Here is a 19,036-nt window from a genome sequence, read left to right on the forward strand (position 1 = left end):
CTCACCGCTTTCGCCGCTTGGGAAGCACTTCCAAAAGCGGCTTACTAAATGTCTCGCTGACAGCGCATGCGCGCTGGATTAGTGAGACCTAAGTACATTTATTTGAACCATAAAGGAGTGCTCCATTGATGGATGTGGGCATTCCAATGTTACTACCTAGTTTTCATTTTGCAATATTAAAGAACCTTTTGATCATAACAACCAATTCAATCAAGATTTTTTAATATCCTCTAATATTTCACATCTGTATGCTTTCTTTCTTTGTTCCTTGTTCATTTTTAAGTTTCACCCAGTAGGTTCAAGATTCTGTTTTAATTTTATTTTTACTCAAGTATTTAAATATATAAACAATTTAGTTAATCCGTTTATAAAATCAAACGTGATTGAGGTGCAGTTTACATTTTGTATTAAACTGTATAGTGTATCTTACACCGAGGCTAGAGTCTCATCTTGACACTGTTCATTGTCTTGGTGTGCTAGAGCTTTTGGAGAACAAACGCTGATCTTTATTCACACACACCGACAACCACACACATAACCACAACCACACACACAAACACACACACAACCACACCCACACACACAACCACACCCATAACCACACAACCACACACACAACCACACACATCAACAACACCCACAACCACACACACAACCACACACACACAACCACTCACACAACCACACACACACACACACACACACAACCACACACACAACCCCACACACAACCACACACACAACCCCACACACAACCACACACCCAACCACAAACACCACCACACACACAACCAGTACCACACACACAACCACACACACAACCACACACCCAACCACAAACACAACCACACACACCCACACATGTACAAAACCACACACACACACACACACACACACAACCACACCCCCACACACAACCACACACACACAACCACACACACACACACAAAACCACACACACAACCACACACAACCACACACACAACCACACACACACAACCACACACACAACCACAAACCCAACCACAAACACACCCACTCACACAAAACCACAACCACAACCACACACACAACCACAACCACACACACAACCACAACCACACACACAACCACACACAACTGCACCCACACACACAACCACACACAACCACACACACAACCACAACCACACACACACACACACACACACACACACACACACAACCCCACACACCACCACACACACAACCAGTACCACACACACACAACCACACACACAACCACACACCCAACCACAAACACAACCACACACACCCACACATGTACAAAACCACACACACACACACACACACACAACCACACCCCCACACACAACCACACACACACAACCACACACACACACACAAAACCACACACACAACCACACACAACCACACACACAACCACACACACACAACCACACACACAACCACAAACCCAACCACAAACACACCCACTCACACAAAACCACACACACAACCACACACACAACCACACACACACAACCACACACACGCAACCACAAACCCAACCACACACACGACCACACACACACACAACCACACACACACAACCACACAGGAGGTGGAGGAGTGTGGCTCACTGATTAGAGCGGCAGACCCTGATGCAGAGGTTTGGCCTGGGACCAGGGTTCAATTCCCGACGCGGCAGGGTCCTGAGCCCAAAAATGTCCACGGACTCGATAATTCTCGCCTCGGTGCCTATTCTAATCATGGGGTCCCACGCTGCAACTCTGGGCAATAGTTGCTTAATCTCCACTATGGCGGCCCACCCGCTGCGGGATGCCTGGCTTTCACCCTGGGGATACCCAGTAGGGGTTATCTCACAGGGAAAAGCCAGGACGGGTTTCCAAGGCAAGCGCCTTGATGCCTTCGGGTGATACGTGCGCTATATAAGTCGCAATACATTTACATTTACACACAACCAGACACACACAACCACACACACACACAACCACACACACAAACACACAACCACACAATCACAACCACACACAACCACACATACAACTATACACAACACCACACACACACAACCACACAAAACCACACAACCACACACACAACAACAACCACACACACACAACCACACACACAACCACAAACACCCAACACACACACAACCACAACCACACACACAACCACACATACAACCCCACACACAACCACACACAACCACACCATCAGTGCACACTTTCACCAGGCACAGACACCATCAGTCGTCAGTGCACACTTTCACTGGGCAAAAACCCCACCAGCCGTCAGTTCACACTTTCACCGGGCACAAACACCACCAGCTTTCAGTGCACGCTTCCACCAGGCACACACCACCAGACGTCAGTGCACGCTTTCACCAGGGACAAACCACCAGACGTCAGTGCATGCTTTCACCAGGCACACACACATCACCAGCCATCAGTGCATGCTTTCACCACGTACACAAACACCACCAGCTGTCAGTGCACACTTTCACCAAGCACACAACACCAGCTGTCACTTCACGCTTTCACCAGGCATACACACCACCAGCCATCAGTGCACGCTTCCACCAGGCACACACACCACCAGCCGGTAGTGTTTATTTCCACCAGGCACACACACCACCAGCCATCAGTGCACAATTTCTACAGGCACACACACCACTAGCCATCAGTGCACACTTCAATTGTTAACTCATACACAATTAACTATCATAGCAATCGCAGTATGGCGCAATTTACTTTTAAACACATTTATCTAAAGCGCAGCATGCCACTATTGCTACAAAAATAAATACACATTTGATAGAGCGCGCAGGTCACCTGACTATATTTTTACCATACTCACCTGGGCCCATATACAATAAACATATAATTTAATCAGGTAACCTTTGCTTTACTACCAGATATTTTTCCCTACTAGGTCCTGTACCATTAACTTACCAGCCCTTGTTGCTGGTACCTGTAAACCTATTGGATCAGGGAGTTAGTTTGAAAATAGGCAGCGAAAATTAACATTGCACTCATATAATAACCACAGACTCAGGAACGTTTTAACTCTTTATCTAAGTTTCTTAAATGGTCATGATCTAAAGATTAAACACCAAAAGAATTTCAATTATGAAGATCAGAATCAAAATGTAACTATGCAAAAGATGTATTAACGTATTTTCAATCATTTAGCAATAGGGTGGTGTCACGGGGGTCCTGTCTATCCAGAGAAAGAGCAGGGCGAGGACTTTAACAGCTGTTCCTTTCTGCCCCGTGAACAGGATGCCTATGGCCCCTTTAACGCCGCCTGATTTTCCCGGGGGTGGAAACCTCAGCCTTGACATCAGCGTCACTCAACCAATCCGGATGGAGGAGGCGTACATACTTCACCACCAGGAAGAAGAAGGCGCGAAAGCCAGAGGAGGATTGGGAGTAGAGAAGCCGGAGCCGAGCAGCCTTCCCGACAGCGAGCCCAGGAAGAAGGAGGACGAAGAAGACGGCCAGCCCAGCGGAGTCAACAAGCCTGGAGGCCACCGACAATACGAGTCGCCCTGCCGCACTTCTGGAGAAGTGTGGCTAAACAAGGCACGGGACCGGATCCGTAGAATTGCCTTTTCACAGGGTGGGACTGGGTAGGGGTGGTTGAGGGTGGTTATGGGACTGTTTGCGTGTGGTGGTTTCACTTCTTTCTACTCACCGAGCACGCTTACAAAGCCTAGCACTTCCACCGCTTTGATTTTATTGTGTCAAGACACCAGTGATAGTCCCTGGTGATCCCCTCACTCCCCTCCCTCCTCTTTCATACTTGGAACCCAGAAACAAAGCAGTAACCCTGGGGCTTATTTCTTTCTTTCTATCTTTGGTGGAGAGTTCCCACGAAGCCCAGACGAGAGCGCCTGAAGTCGGGAAAGGAAGCCAGAAAGGACATCTGCCTACGCTACCCTCCATCATTTTTTTTTTAGTTTGGTTGTTGTTTACCAATCGCCCAGAAGACGGGTGTTAAGACTTTTGGTTATCGTTACCTTGAAAAGAAATAAAGAAGCATATACGAAGAACCTTAAGTGGTCAATCGCTCATTTCCACCTAAACCCCCCCCAGTGCATCGGTCACAGGTGGGTAAAGAAAAGGAACATGAAATACGATTCAAAATGTTTAGGCATTTAACAAAAGGGAGGGTAAAAAGGGAACATGTCAAACTTTAACAGTAGGAAGGGTAAAGAGAAGGAACATGAAATGCAAACAAGCAGCAATAAAAACATGTAGCGATTTGGAAGGGTAAAAGAAGGAACAAATCAATGACGAACCCACATGAATTTTATATTTACCTAGAATGGTGTGAATAACTAACCCTGGCCACAGGTCAGTATAAAGAACAGAACCCTGAAAGTTGCAGTCTCCAGTAGGCTAGCAGGTGCGGATCAGAATCACGACAGGTAAAGCAGAACTGGATCAGGACAGGACCACCAAAGGTTAAGACTGGCACCCGCAGTTAAGTTGCAACGCCTGCGCTACTCCCTCTCTGCAGCTAAGAGCCAGAACACCGATTGGGTTATCGATTTCTCCTACAAAGTGCTTCGCCAGCACTTCAGCTCCCAGAACCCCGATTGGTTTATCGATTCTTCTGACAGAGTGCTCCGCAGCCCTTTGCTCTTGGTCACCTATTGAGTGCGTTGGGTCAGTGACAGGTCAGCTATTCGGACAAGTCGGACAAATTAACTAGCTAAGCCTATCCTAGTTATACTATTTTCCAGGTCAGTGTACCACCCCCCCAATGTTGCAAGTGTAAGGATCCCCAATTTCGATAGGACAAGGAATGAGGAGAGGTCATCACACCATACCAAATTGAAACTTTCTGCATCTCATATTTGAATTTTCGTTCCCACCCATCAATTTTTTTTTCACAAGACATCTTTATTCCACCCAACAATGAATGTTCTATTATTTGTTACATTTTAGTTCATATTAGAATTCTGTTTCCTTCGTAAAGTTCAGGAGGTGAGGTTCCCAGGCGCATCTTGGTCAAGACTGTCGCTGGTGCTCATTCAATGCCATGACTCGATGGATTTTAGACTCTGGCTCAAAGGTTTCAATATGGAGTTCAGCGACAGGCATCAGGCCCAAAATTGATTTACATGTAAGAATAGAAAATAAACAGTTTAATAACACAGATTAAAAGAATGCCCTGTATACCACTTATCTCTACTCTATTCCCATTACTTTATATTTAACTATTGCGTTAATGTTAAGCAGAACGAACAGCTTAGCAAAAGCAGCAGTGCAAGCTTCATGCATGCTGTAACACAGATCAGCCTTTTTAATTCTAGTACGCAAAAGCGAAAGTTTCCCCCCAAAGCAAAGAGTACGTCATGTCACATGAGTATGACAGACACATGCGCAGTAGAAAATCCCGCGTAGCAGCAGCCATTTTAATGCTAGCGGATTATAGTTAGTAAAAGCACATTTGCAAGATTCCCTCGGATGTCGTGTAATGCGATATTAGTAATACAAACATGTTGATTAGTTTATTAACGTTATGTCGAGTGGACTGAATACAAGCAAGTCGCGTTACGTGCGAATCCTTGCTCTATCAATCCCTTCTTTGATGATATTTTATATCATCACCAATTAATAAAACATATGCCAACTTTCACAATTCACCCAACTCAATTGCTTCAATCTTTGTTCTAGGATTTTTATCATTATTTAAATGAAAAGTTTTCATTTTCTTATAAATTTTCCCATTTCATTCTTCAAGCTCTATTTCTTTGCAATTTCTTTTCTTCCCTCTTTCATTGATGTATATCTCTTTCCATGTTTACGACATTTGCAACATACTATTATCCCTAAAATCAGTAGGCCTATTCCCACCATTGGCATCAGTATTCTACCTACAAAACTTTTCCCTACGTTAGAAATCCAACTACCCATTGAAGAGAGACCACCAGTCAGTTTCTTCCATGTACTATCAACCTCCAGTGGTTTAAGCTCTTTTTCCAAATGTGTAATATTTCTTACATACCCTTTAATTTCAACACTCTTGTCAGGTATGTAAGTGCAACAATGTTGCGCTTTCAACATTCTATAGACTCTGCCCTCTTTTGCTAATAATGTATCAAGAGCAAGTCGATTTTGTAAAACCATTGATCTGATCGCAACCAATTCGGTATTGACCATCAAGAACCCTCCAGCAGTGTCAGTTGAAAATACGATCCACTACTGTTGACAATTTGCAAATTCTTTGTGTATTCAGAGCCACTCCCACTGTAGGTATCAATGCACTAAATATATCACCTACTATTTCTCCAAAACTAGCTCATTTGCTATGTATTAATCCATTAGTTTCTTCACTGTTTCCAGTGATTTTATTTACATGATATATCTTTGGGAAGACTATTCCAAAATAACAGCTCCCATACCAATTATCTGGCAATTTGTAATAAGCCTTGTTTCCGCATATAAAATAAATTCAAGGAAACACAGGTTCAGTTCCATCTTTGAAACCCCAACCCCCAATTACCTTATAATTGTGTTCACGTTCACTGAAACCAATGAATATATTGTTATAATAACTAGTTATTTCCCTATTGAGACAGATCTTTCCTTTCTTTTCGAAATCCAGCAACATAGCAGCATGTGTCATGCCATTAGGGGTGGACCCTATATTCTCAGCCCATTTAGGAATTTTATGATTCTTGTCATTTGCTTTTCTTTGAAAACTCTCTCTCCTTTTCTCAACCATATTCAAAAATATTTTCTCTTTTTCTTGTAATAAGCATGTTAAATTATTCTTGTGTGCTTCAGCTATATCTATTGTACGTATAGTTAGAAAATATTCACCCATATAACATGTTACATCACGCTTAGTATGTACAGGATTCAGGTTACTACGTGTAGGAAGTTCAGAAAATATCACATCTGAATTAGAATAGTAATACTGCAAAGGTCCTTTCTTATAGAATAGACTAGCTAAAATTCTACATGAAATACCATATGTTAGTGGTAAATGGTGGTAGGTAACACCTTTGGCTACTGAAGTAGGTAATTTCATACAAACATAGCAATCTTCTATTTCCATAGCTTCTACACAGTGTACTAATAAGTTTGCAAATACATTTAAGTGAGTTATGTTACTAATCCCGATATAATTTAGTCCTTCCTCATCTGATGCTTCTGAATCTAACTTCTTTTGTTTAATGCTAAGTGCCTTTTCTTGTGTATCTATCCTTCTAGGTGTATCTGACGTTTGTGGCTTATTAGTATCATTCTGCATGTCTCTACTCATTATGAAAGGAATAGCTATTGTCAGTCCTAACCATACCATGAGTACTATCGCTATACTACATGTGCATATTTTACAGCATGTTTTCAAGCAGTTTCTTTTCGGTCTTCCATTAACAGTACGATCAGCCATTTCTGACTAAGGAGATTTTAACCCCTCTTTGTAACTTTCACACAGTCTTCTACCCTGGGAAAATTTCAAGTGGGTCTCACTTCTCCATCTGTCTGATCAGCAATCAATTCGTCATTCGTCACTTTCATCACTTATTTCTAGATTTTCAAATTCTTCAAGAACAATGTAAGTCCATTCAGGGCCTCTGAATTTATTATTAAGCCTTTTCAGTCGTGGACTTCTCCTTCTTGGTTGTATTTCAGACTGTTCAGTTTGACTTGTCATTTTGTTAACTTGTTCAGGTTCTTCATTTATGGTTTTTAAATGGAATTTCAGCCTTTTGACAAACCTAGGCCATTTGTCTCCTTTTCTGAGTCTTTTAGCTGGCACTGTGCTCGGGCCTTCTTCCAATGCTCTTTTATTTTCATTCAGTTGCGGCACCTCTATTTCAATGCTGTCTTCTGTATCCTTCTCTATCTGACTAGGACCAGGTCTTGTTACTGTTTCTTCTGCCTGGTTACTAATCTGGCCTTGTTCTAGTGTTTGCTGAATTTGAGTTCAACCTTGTTTTGATTCACCTTCTTCTTCCTGAATACCTTTTTCTACACCTATCTGGTCCTGCTCGGGCTCTTCGAACTCTTGATTTTCTTCTGCCTGAGCTTCCGCCCTAGTATCTATCTGTCCCTCCTCAGACTCTGGAGTTCTTGGTGGGGTGTCAGTTATCTGAGTATTCTGATCTGTCCCTATCTGGTCCTCCTCAGAATCACTTTTGACTTGTATTTCTATGATCTGAGTACCTTCTTCTATTCCTCTCTCGTCCTCACTTTCACTCTGACTGTCTCGATAAGTTTGACTTCTGGTTTTCACGTGTTCTGCAGGTATCTCAACTACTGGAATCCAATCATCTTGACTGGTGCTCGTTCCTCTTCAACTACTTCAGGAACGATATCGTGAGACCCCTCAGCTGCACAACCTTCAGCTTCAGTTTCATCAGGTTCAGTCACTCTTTTTGTATGACTGGCATGGATCCAGTGTGGAACTCCTTCGCACAGCTGTGGTAGTAACTAAAATTACTTGACGTGGTTTTCCCCACCTCGGTGCAAGGCAACATTTTCGAGTGTGTTTCTTTAGCACTACCCAGTCACCTGGGTTCAGGTCATGTGCTGCAGTGGCTTGTCTGGTGACAGTGTCTTCCTCAACCTGGTGAGAGATAGAACGCACTTGGTCAGCCAGTTCTTTGCAGTACTCCAGTACCAAATCGTCAGATATATTTATCAACTTGTGACCTGGCACCCATGCTTGCCTCATTGCTCTTCCCATTAGTATTTCATGAGGACTCAAGCCTGTGTTCCGGTCTGGAATACTTCTAAGTCCCATCAGAACAAGAGGTAAGGCACCTGGCCACTATCGACGGGTAGATTCATACATCTGTCCCTATCTTGACTTGATTGTGCCATTCAGTTGTTCTACCACTCCAGAAGCCTCTGGGCAATATGCACAGTGCCGTTTTTGTTTTACATTGAATGATTCACAGATTAGGCCAATTATTTCATTATTAAAATGGCAGCCTTGGTCTGATTCAATTGTTACTGGAAAACCGAACCTCGGGATGAGTTCTCTGAGTAGGAGTTTGGCTACAGTAATGCTATCATTCCTACGTGTGGGGTAAGCTTCCACCCATTTTGAAAACAGGCAGACAATGACAAGAATGTATTTTAGTCCTCAACAAGGGGGTAACTGAATGAAATCAATCTGTAATCGTATGAAGGGACCCTCTGCCTTCCCAATCTTTCCTGGTAACACTACAGTTTTCTTTCCAGGATTCATCTGTTGACAAATTAAACATCTTTGGCAAAGTGCTTCTGCTCTGTTCCTGAGTTTGGCATTGTACCAACTCTGTCTGAACAATCTTATCATGGCATCTCTTCCCAAGTGGGAATCTCCGTGGAACATCCTAGCCATAGGAGCAAGCATACAGTATGGTAACACAGGCCTACCATCAATGTAAACAATGACACCATCTTCAACCCTTCTCTGACAACCTATCTTTCTCCATTCTTCCCTTTCCTTTGGTTCTGCTTCATTTTGCAAGTCTCTCACTTCTTCCCACGTTCTCAAACCTTCAAGCAACATAGGTTGGCAGCTGTTTTCACCTACTTCAATTTTCTTGTTTACAGCCATTCTAAATTTGGCACAATGTTGGGCTAACTGGTCTGCAATATCTGTTACCAGCTGTCACTTTGTCATTTCCAGATTTGTGAGCAGCACACTTGACCACAGCCACTTCTTTTGGCAATTGAATCACTTCGAGTAAATCTTCTACATAATGACCATTTTTGATTGGAGTACCTGAAGAAATCATAAACTCCCTTTGCATCCATAATTGGCCATAGTCATGCACAACCCCGTTACCATACTGGCTATCAGTGTATATGGTTACTTTCCAATTTTTCCCAAATGTGCACGCTTTTGTCAATGCAATCAATTCGGCTACTTGTGCAGACTTGACTCCAGGTAAATAGGATGCTTCAATTGGACCCCCCAACGTACACACTGCATGGGAAACATCCTTTATAACGAAACTTTCACAACGCTGCACCATTACCACGCAGGTTTACAACGCAAGTCGTTACAATGACTTGCTCTGGAGGGCGCTGGAGGATAGGGAGTAGTTTAATTTGCTATCCAACACCTTCCCTACTATCCACGGGGACTGGAATTGCAATAGTAAATTAAACTATTCACTATCCAGCGCCCCCCAACGCAAGTCGTAGTAACAACTTGCGTTGTAAAACCTGCATGGTAAGGGTCCGCGTTGTGAAAGCACGCGTTGTACCGTCATACATCCCACTGCATAGGCAGCACTTAAACCCCCTTCCTCATGTCTCATGCATGAGCCATCTACAAAGAGCTCTTATTCCGAATCAATTAGTAGCTCTTCTCTTATGTCAGGACGTGGTTTTGTACTGTATTCAGTCAAGTCAATACAATCATGTTCAACTTCTTCCTTCACCTCTGCAAAATGTGAACTAGGTAGCAATGTTGCTGGGTTCAAAATATTACACCTGGCGATAGTTACATTTCCTGCATCTACAAGAATACGCTCGTACTTAGTCAGCCAACTAGGAGTCAAGTATTGAGTTTTTGTTCTGGTCAGTAATATCACAACTGCATGTGGAACATACACTGTTACAGGATGTCCCATAATGATTGACTCGCTTTGCTCAAGACTCATGCAAGTTGTAGCTACTGCTTTAAGACAACCTGGTAATGCAGATGCTACTGGGTCTAGTGTGGAAGAAAAGTATGCCACAGGATGTCTCATCAGACCATGAGTTTGGGTCAAAACTGAAAGTGCACAATTATCTTGTGTGTCACAGAATAGTGCAAAATCTTTTGAATAGTCAGGCATTCCTAATGCTGGAACTGTACACAGACATTCTCGTAATAAAATAAGTCATGCTTTCATCATCCCATTCTACTGGGTCTTTTGCTCTTTTCTTTGTCATTTGTATCAATGGTTTTGTTAGGACTGCAAATCCCACAATCCATTGCCTGTAGTAACCTTCTACTCCAAGAAACATTCTGATCTCTTTCTGGGTTTGGGGTAAATTCTTGTCTCTGAATATTCTGAATCTTTCTGAGGTAATCCTTCTGACACCTATTTCTATCTGGTGCCCCAGATATTTCACTGATGAGGTGCAAAACTGTAATTTTCAGGTGACACTTTATGCCCCCCTTCACCTAGATGGTTCAGTAAGGCAACAACACAGTCATTTTGAGTTTTAGACGCCACCAATAGGTCATCTATATACTGGACTAGGACTGACTGTCCTGGGAGCACTAAAGACTCAAGACACTTTTTCAGAATCTGATTAAAAATCAATGGACTTTCCGTGTACCCCTGAGGAACGCGATTCCAGACGCACACATGACTGTGCAATGGAATCGAGAAAAATGCATTACACAAATTAATCATGGTGAACGATCCAGTCTCCCACGGTATCTGATACAGAATCACTGCAGGATTTGGCAACAATCTTATTAATCTTGTGGAGGTCTTGTACGACCCTATACTTGCCACTTGGTTTCTTGATTCCAATTATGGGCGAATTACATGGACTGCTCATTATTTCTTGTAAAATGCCTGCTTCAACCAAACGTTTTATTTCTGCTGCAACACCTGCTTTTATTTCTGGGCTCATTTTGTACTGTCGAGTATTTGGGTAAACTGCACCTTCCTTCGCTGTCACTTTTATCAGATTGACATTTGCCATTAATCCTACATCTTTTCCAGTAAAATCCCACACTTTAGGATCTACAGTCTGTCGTAGTTCTTCTGGTAAGTCTTCTATAGTTAACTTTTTATTTTCAGTTTCCTGTTTCGCTAACATTAATTTATAAACTCCATCTTTGTCTGGGGTTTGAATTTCAACACCACTTGGTGAGCAAAAGATAGTGCAATTCATTTTGCACAACAAGCCTCGGCCTAATAAATTTACTGGACTTGAATCACATACAACAAATCTATGCATTTCTTTAAAATTGCCTATTCTAACTTCCATTAGTTCTGTAACTGGGGTACTAATTTGTTTATTAGAAATACCCACTACTTGGATCTCTTCTCCCGAGAGGGATAGGTTTGGAACGTGACTGACCTATCGGCAAGGAGGCGCCAAGTACGCACTCCTCGTCCTCCCCTCTCAGGCACCATCAGTAGGTGTCCTCACTGAGAAACGTGTCACTCAAGAGAAATTTTGATGTCGCTGTGTCTCTCTTTTCACTTCCCTCCCAATTTGTGGTGTCCACACTCTGTTGTGCTTTGCTCCTATAATTTTAAATAACAATAAAGGGTTTGTCTCATAAGCATCAAGGCTGAGCACGTCATAACCAAAGACCACAACCAATTGCCAATGCTGCTGCAATTACCTGAATTAAATTACCCACGATGTAAACACTGACCATCAATACATCTATAAGCTCATTAATCGCTTTTTATTGTTTGAATTCTCATTTCATTTTTTTCAAAAAAACCTTTTTCATTTTTAAACCTTATATACACAAAAATGTTTACATACCCTAAAAATACAATACAAAAAATTAAAAAATTAAATAACAACATCACATCAGACTCACTATTTCAGACATACTACATTCATACTCGAACACAAAACATTGGTAAACCAAACATCAATTAATAACAACAATGTATCTTTTCAGTAAACCACATTGTGTGCAAGTAATGATTTTAGTGTAAATCTCCTATTGGGACAAAATACTTTTGGTGAAAAAGCGTTTGGTTTATCCAGTGGCCTACGCGTTTCAAACCTCTTGGTTTAAGAGGTTACCTTCAGGACCAACCTCACTACAAAACAAAACAAAAAAGACTAATCAAAAAATGCCCTCGTTTTAAGATTGAAACCTTTGCTCAACTAGTCTCTCATGACATCAGCAGCTTACCTCCAAGTGAGCTCAAAATATGTCAAAACGCCTCAAGATGGCACAACTTGTAAGTCGAAGATCTAAACAGACACACATAAAAAATAATACATGAAGAGAGGAAAAGGGCTGTCAGTCTTTTGTCAGTGCTTCTATTATAATATAGAAAAACGGTGGCTTGGATGACTCACATGTGGGTGAGAAGAGCAGTTAAAAAAAACTCTGAACTTTGATCATGCAGGCGTCGCTTACAGCGATCTAGAATGTCCAAATAGAGACACTAGTCATAAGAAGTGTCAAGTGTAGATCGTTGCGAGCACAAAATTACAGCGTGTAAGTTTCAGCGTTTACCTGATTTGTAGAAAGGCTTCTGTACTGTCCGCCGGTAGAGATTGAATCTAAAAAAGTGATAAGGCGTACAGAGGCATTAGAGTGGGCATTGAAAAGCTGAGTCTGTATCTATTCAAACGTGGCGGTATAGCAGCGGTGTTTCTCTCGTACTCACCAATATCTGAAGGAATCTCGTTGCAAAACTGCGAGCCCGCAGTGGCCAATCATAGTGCCTGATGTTGTCAGCGACGGGCGGCCCTGTATATACGCATAAAAACCGTGGCTCAGTGCAAGGGTTGCTGGGATATGTGGTTTTCTATGGTTGTGAACTGATATTTTTGACGTGGTCGAATATTTTACAAAAACCCTGAACATAGGAAACTTCTGATTTAATATTTGAAAAAGCTCTAGCCGTTTATAGTGTCTGATGAAAATACGGACAGGCGATCTTTTGAATACACAGTCATTGTGGCACTGCGCAAGGGTTGATGGAGTATGTGGTTTTTTGGTGCCACTCCAGAAAGGTGTTAGTGTTTTGACACAATCAATTCTTTGAAAATGCTGTTCATAAATCGTCAGGAGCGCTGAGGGCTATATTAGCCATCAGAAAGGCAATAACTTAGAAATTTACCTTCAGCATAGACCGATCGGCCAGGGGCGTACTGGCATATATGGTTGTCCGGGTATGTCTGTGGTTTGTAATTGTTTTTTTTAAAAAAAGATTGCCAAGAGCTTCCTATGTGAGAGCATGATGAAATTAGCAATTGGATTGATCATGTTCCAATTTCCTCATTTATCTGACGCCAAGCCAGTGTAAATCACGATAATCTGTCGGGTGCACGCCTCATAATTGGACTTGTTTTAGTCACAAGCAGAACTTGTGAAGAAGCTATAAATGCTGTACTTCACTTAGCCAAGACATAACTACAGTTTATACAATTCGGAAAGTTCATTCAAGCCTGACACAGCCGTATCAAATTTGACTATGAGTGAAGCCTTCCTTCTTGAAAGTTTAAGTTCTCTGTCACCTCCACGCGGATCTGCCTCAACATTCGCAATAACAGTCCATTGTAGTTCTTTTTCTGAATGCGATTTCCTGGTTGAATGGTTCACAAGGGGAGCTGTTTCAACTTTCTTCCTGATCCGCAACTCGTGTTGGCTTATTCTTTGTCGTATTTCTTGACTTGTTTTTCCGATATATAACAATCCGCAAGGGCAGGCTATTCCGTATATCACAAAATTGGTTTTACAGTTTGAAAACGTTTCGTGTTTCCAATGTATTCCTCTATGGCTAAAGACATCGCCGTCAACCGTAGACGCGCAACAGATGCAGGTGCCACATTTGTGGTGGCCTTTAAGTGGTGTCATGCCCATTAGCTGTCGTAAGGTAGATTTTGGTTCCTTTTTTAAAGCCGCTCTCACAATGTAATTCGAAATGCTACTCTCCTTTTTAAAGGCAAATAGTGGATTTGTTTTAAAATCTTCATCAAATTTTCTAAGGAGATGTTTTTTTTGTGGGAACAAAACTTAGCCCTTTGCTCAAGTTCGCAAACGATTAGACGACTTGAACTGCTATAAAATAATTTCAACAGACCCAACAAAAGAACTACAAGGGCAGCTGTTCGCTCTATTGAAAGAAGGATTTGAACAAGGATTTTTGGGACAAAGGGAATATGATTTTCTGCAAAATAGGCATCCACGGACACCAGTATTTTATATACTGCCTAAAATTCATTAGAATCCTATTCAACTCCCCGACGACCAATTGTGTCGGGCTGTGATTCCCTCCTCAAACCGATTTCCAAATATGTTGACTATTTTCTCAAGCAATTTCTACCCGAGGTGAAAATCTTACCTGCAAGACACCACCAATTTCATTAATAAACTCCAAGCTGTTCAATTCTCAAAAGGTCAAGACTTGTTGGTGACATTAGATGTCACTTCTCTGTACACACAGATCCCCCAAGATGAGGCAGTGGCAGTGCTTACTCAATTTTTGGATGGTAGAGAAAGACCATGCAGAGTACCAACAAAGTTTATTGTGGACCTGGCAACTTTTGCACTGAAAAAGAATTACTTCTCATTTGGAAATGAGTTATTTTACCAAACAAGAGGCATGGCGATTGGCTGCCCATTTGCACCAGAACTGGCGGTCCTCTTCATGTCCATGTATGAGGAGGCATTTGTATATAATAACAACCCATTTGCAGTACATGTGGCCACTTGGCTTCGGTACATAGACGACGTTTTCATGGTCCGGACCGGAGGGAAGATCAATTAACCATCTTTTTCAATTGGCTTAATTCTAGAATGCCGACAGCATTTCCTTCTTGGATGTGGAAGTATATGCCAACAATGATGGGTTGGTAACGACCCTTTATAAAAAGCCCACCGATAGGAACAAATATCTTCTTTTTTCCAGCAATCATCCGAGGAGCCTACGTGAAAATCTGCCATATGGGCAGTTTTTGAGGATACGCCGTAATTGTTCTCTCAAAGAAGAATATATGACACATGCGAACAACTTGATGACCAATTTGAGAGAACGTGGGTATCCTGGGAAACTTGTGAAGGCAGCTATGAAACGGGCTTGGTGGACTCCTCGCGAGACACTTCTAGAAAAGAAAAGTAAACCAACTATGACACAACAAGTTTGTGTAACCACCTTTTGCCCAGAGTCGAACAAATTGAAAAAAGTCATTAACCAAAATTGGCATCTCCTCAGAAAATTTGATGAAGATTTTAAAACAAATCCACTTTTTGCCTTTAAAAAGGAGAGTAGCATTTCGAATTACATTGTGAGAGCAGCTTTGAAAAAGGAACCTAAACCTACCTTACGACAGCTAATGGGCATGACACCACTTAAAGACCACCACAAATGTGGCACCTGCATATGTTGCGTGTCTACGGTTGAAGGCGATGTCTTTAGCCATAGAGGAATACATTGGAAACACGAAACATTTTCAAACTGTAAAACCAAATTTGTGATATATGGAATAACTTAAACTTTCAAGAAGGGAGGCTTCACTCATAGTCAAATTTGACACGGCTGTGTCAGGCTTGAATGAACTTTCCGAATTGTATAAACTGTAGTTATGTGTTGGCTAAGTGAAGTACAGCCTATATAGCTTCTTCACAAATTCTGCTTGTGGCTAGTACAAGTCCAAGTATGAGGCGTGCACCCGACAGATTATCGTGATTTACACAGGCTTGGCGTCAGATAAATGAGGAAAATGGAACATGATCAATCCAATTGCTAATTTCATCATGCTCTCACATAGGAAGCTCTCGGCAATCTTTTTTTAAAAAAACAATTACAAACCACGGACATACCCGGACAACCATATATCCCAGTACGCCGCTGGCCGATCGGTCTCTGCTGAAGGTAAATTTCAAAGTTATTGCCTTTCTGATGGCTAATATAGCCCTCAGCGCTCCCGACGATTTATGAATAGCATTTTCAAAGAATTGATTGTGTCAAAACACTAACACCTTTCTGGAGTGGCACCAAAAAACCACATACTCCATTCACCCTTACGCAGTGGCACAATGACTGTGTATTCAAAAGATCGCCTGTCCGTATTTTCATCAGGCACTTTAAACGGCTAGAGCTTTTCCAAATATTAAATCAGAAGCTTCCTATGTTCAGGGTTTTTGTAAAATATTCGACCACGTCAGAAATATCATTGCACAACCATAGAAAACCACATATCCCAGCAACCCTTGCACTGAGCCACGGTTTTTATGTGTATATACAGGGCCGCCCGTCGCTGACACCATCAGGCACTATGATTGGCCACTGCGGGCTCGCGCTTTTGCAACGAGATTCCGTCTGATATTGGTGAGTACGAGTGAAACACCGCTGCTATACCTCCGCGTTTGAATAGATACAGACTCAGGTTTAAAAATGCCCACTCTCATGCCTCTGTACGCCTTACCACTTTTTTAGATTCAATCTCTACCGGTGAACAGTACAGAAGCCTTTCTACAAATCAGGTAAATGCTGAAGCTTACACGCTGTAATTATGTAACACTTGACACTTCTTATGACTAGTGTCTCTATTTGGACATTCTAGATCGCTGTAAGCGACGCCTGCAAGATCAAAGTTCAGAGTTTTTTTTAACTGCTCTTCACACCCACATGTGAGTCATCCAAGCCACTGTTTTTCTATATTATAATAGAAGCACTGACAAAAGACTGACAGCCCTTTTCCTCTCTTCATTTATTATTTTTTATGTGTGTCTATTTAGATCTTCGACTTACAAGTTGTGCCATCTTAAGGCGTTTTGACATATTTTGAGCTCACTTGGTGGTAAGCTGCTGATGTCATGGGAGACTAGTTGAGCAAAGGTTTCAATCTTAAACTGAGGGCATTTTTTGATTAGTCTTTTTTGTTTTGTTTTGTAGTGAGGTTGGTCCTGATGAGAACCTCTTAAACCAAGAGGTTTGAAACGCGTAGGCCACTGGATAAACCAAACGCTTTTTCACCAAAAGTATTTTGTCCCAATAGGAGATTTACACTAAAATCATTAATTGCACAAAATGTATAAAGTGTACATAATGTGGTTTACTGAAAAGATACATTGTTGTTATTAATTGATGTTTGGTTTACCAATGTTTTGTGTTCGAGTATGAATGTAGTATGACTGAAATAGTGAGTCTGATGTGATGTTGTTATTTAATTTTTCAATTTTTTGTATAGTATTTGTTGGGTATGTAAAAAATGTTGTGTATATAAGGTTTAAACATGAATAAAATGCAATGAGAATTCAAACAATAAAAAGCGATTAATTAGCTTATAGATGTATTGATGGTCAGTGTTTACATAGTGGGTAATTTAATTCAGGAAACTGCAGCAGCATTGGCAATTGGTTGTGGTCTTTGCTCCTATAATTTGGCATAGGTGCTAGGGGTAACTGGTTTTGCATTACCTGCTGCTGTTGCTTCCGTGGTACCTCATTCTGCGTCTGTGGATTCAAATCATTAGTTTGCATATTACCGTTTTGCATAGCCTTACACTCGTTCTTCCAGTGCCCCAACTTGCCACACCCGTGACAAGGAAACTTCTTCTTTGCTTCTTCTCTATTGAATTTTCCCCTTGGCTTACCCCCATTTCCATCATTTTGATTCTGATTATTGTTTATTTAACTCAATTGAAGCTCTTGTTGCTCTGCTAATTTCACTTGTACCCACATTACCTTTTCTTTTAACTCTTTTAGTTTATTGTCAAGTTCATCCTCACAATACTTTGCGTATTTAAGGATTTCATCAATCGGTTTGGCCTGCCAACAAATGTTATGGTCCTTTTTCCATTGCAAGATTTCTGGCCTTAATCGTGACACAAACCGATAGATGAAATGCATCATATCCTTCATGTCAATATTATCCAAACCGCTGTACTGTTTAAAAACCTGCAACAGACATTCATAATACGGATGCACAGATTCATCTTTATTCTGAGTGGTTCTATCTATTCTAGTCCAATCAGTCTCCTTAGCAGGCACCTTTCCTTTGAGGTAGAGTATTTACCTGGTTGTATTTCTTCATCACTTCATCAGAAGGTGCCCCTGTCTTTGGGTCTCTAGGGTACTCATCACTAGGCCAATCAATAGCTATTTTGCATTCTGTCCACAGATCTACAGGTACAACAATGTCAAATAATCCATCTAAATCTTTCAAGAGACATTTTGAAACCTTTACAAATCTCTCAACTTGTCTGTACCATTCTACAGATTTTTCTCGAAGTTTCGGGAAATCATTTGTAAATGACAAAATATCCTGTCGGCACCATGGGACATGTACATAACCTCCACCTGGTACTTCTCTCATAGGACACAACCTTTCTACTTTTTCTGTTTCTTTTAGAACA

At 41.5% G+C, this 19,036-nt stretch overlaps 1 non-coding gene across 1 annotated transcript; it reads left to right on the top strand.

The window, feature by feature from the left end:
• Positions 1-430: 430 nt before the first annotated feature.
• On the top strand, positions 431-538 carry LOC144801108 (small nucleolar RNA SNORA3/SNORA45 family). Its single transcript, XR_013604984.1, has one exon. It is a non-coding gene; the product is annotated as a small nucleolar RNA SNORA3/SNORA45 family (small nucleolar RNA).
• The last annotated feature ends 18,498 nt before the right edge of the window (positions 539-19,036 follow it).

Source organism: Lissotriton helveticus, chromosome 12 (assembly GCF_964261635.1).
Source record: "Lissotriton helveticus chromosome 12, aLisHel1.1, whole genome shotgun sequence".
Lineage (NCBI taxonomy): Eukaryota > Metazoa > Chordata > Amphibia > Caudata > Salamandridae > Lissotriton > Lissotriton helveticus.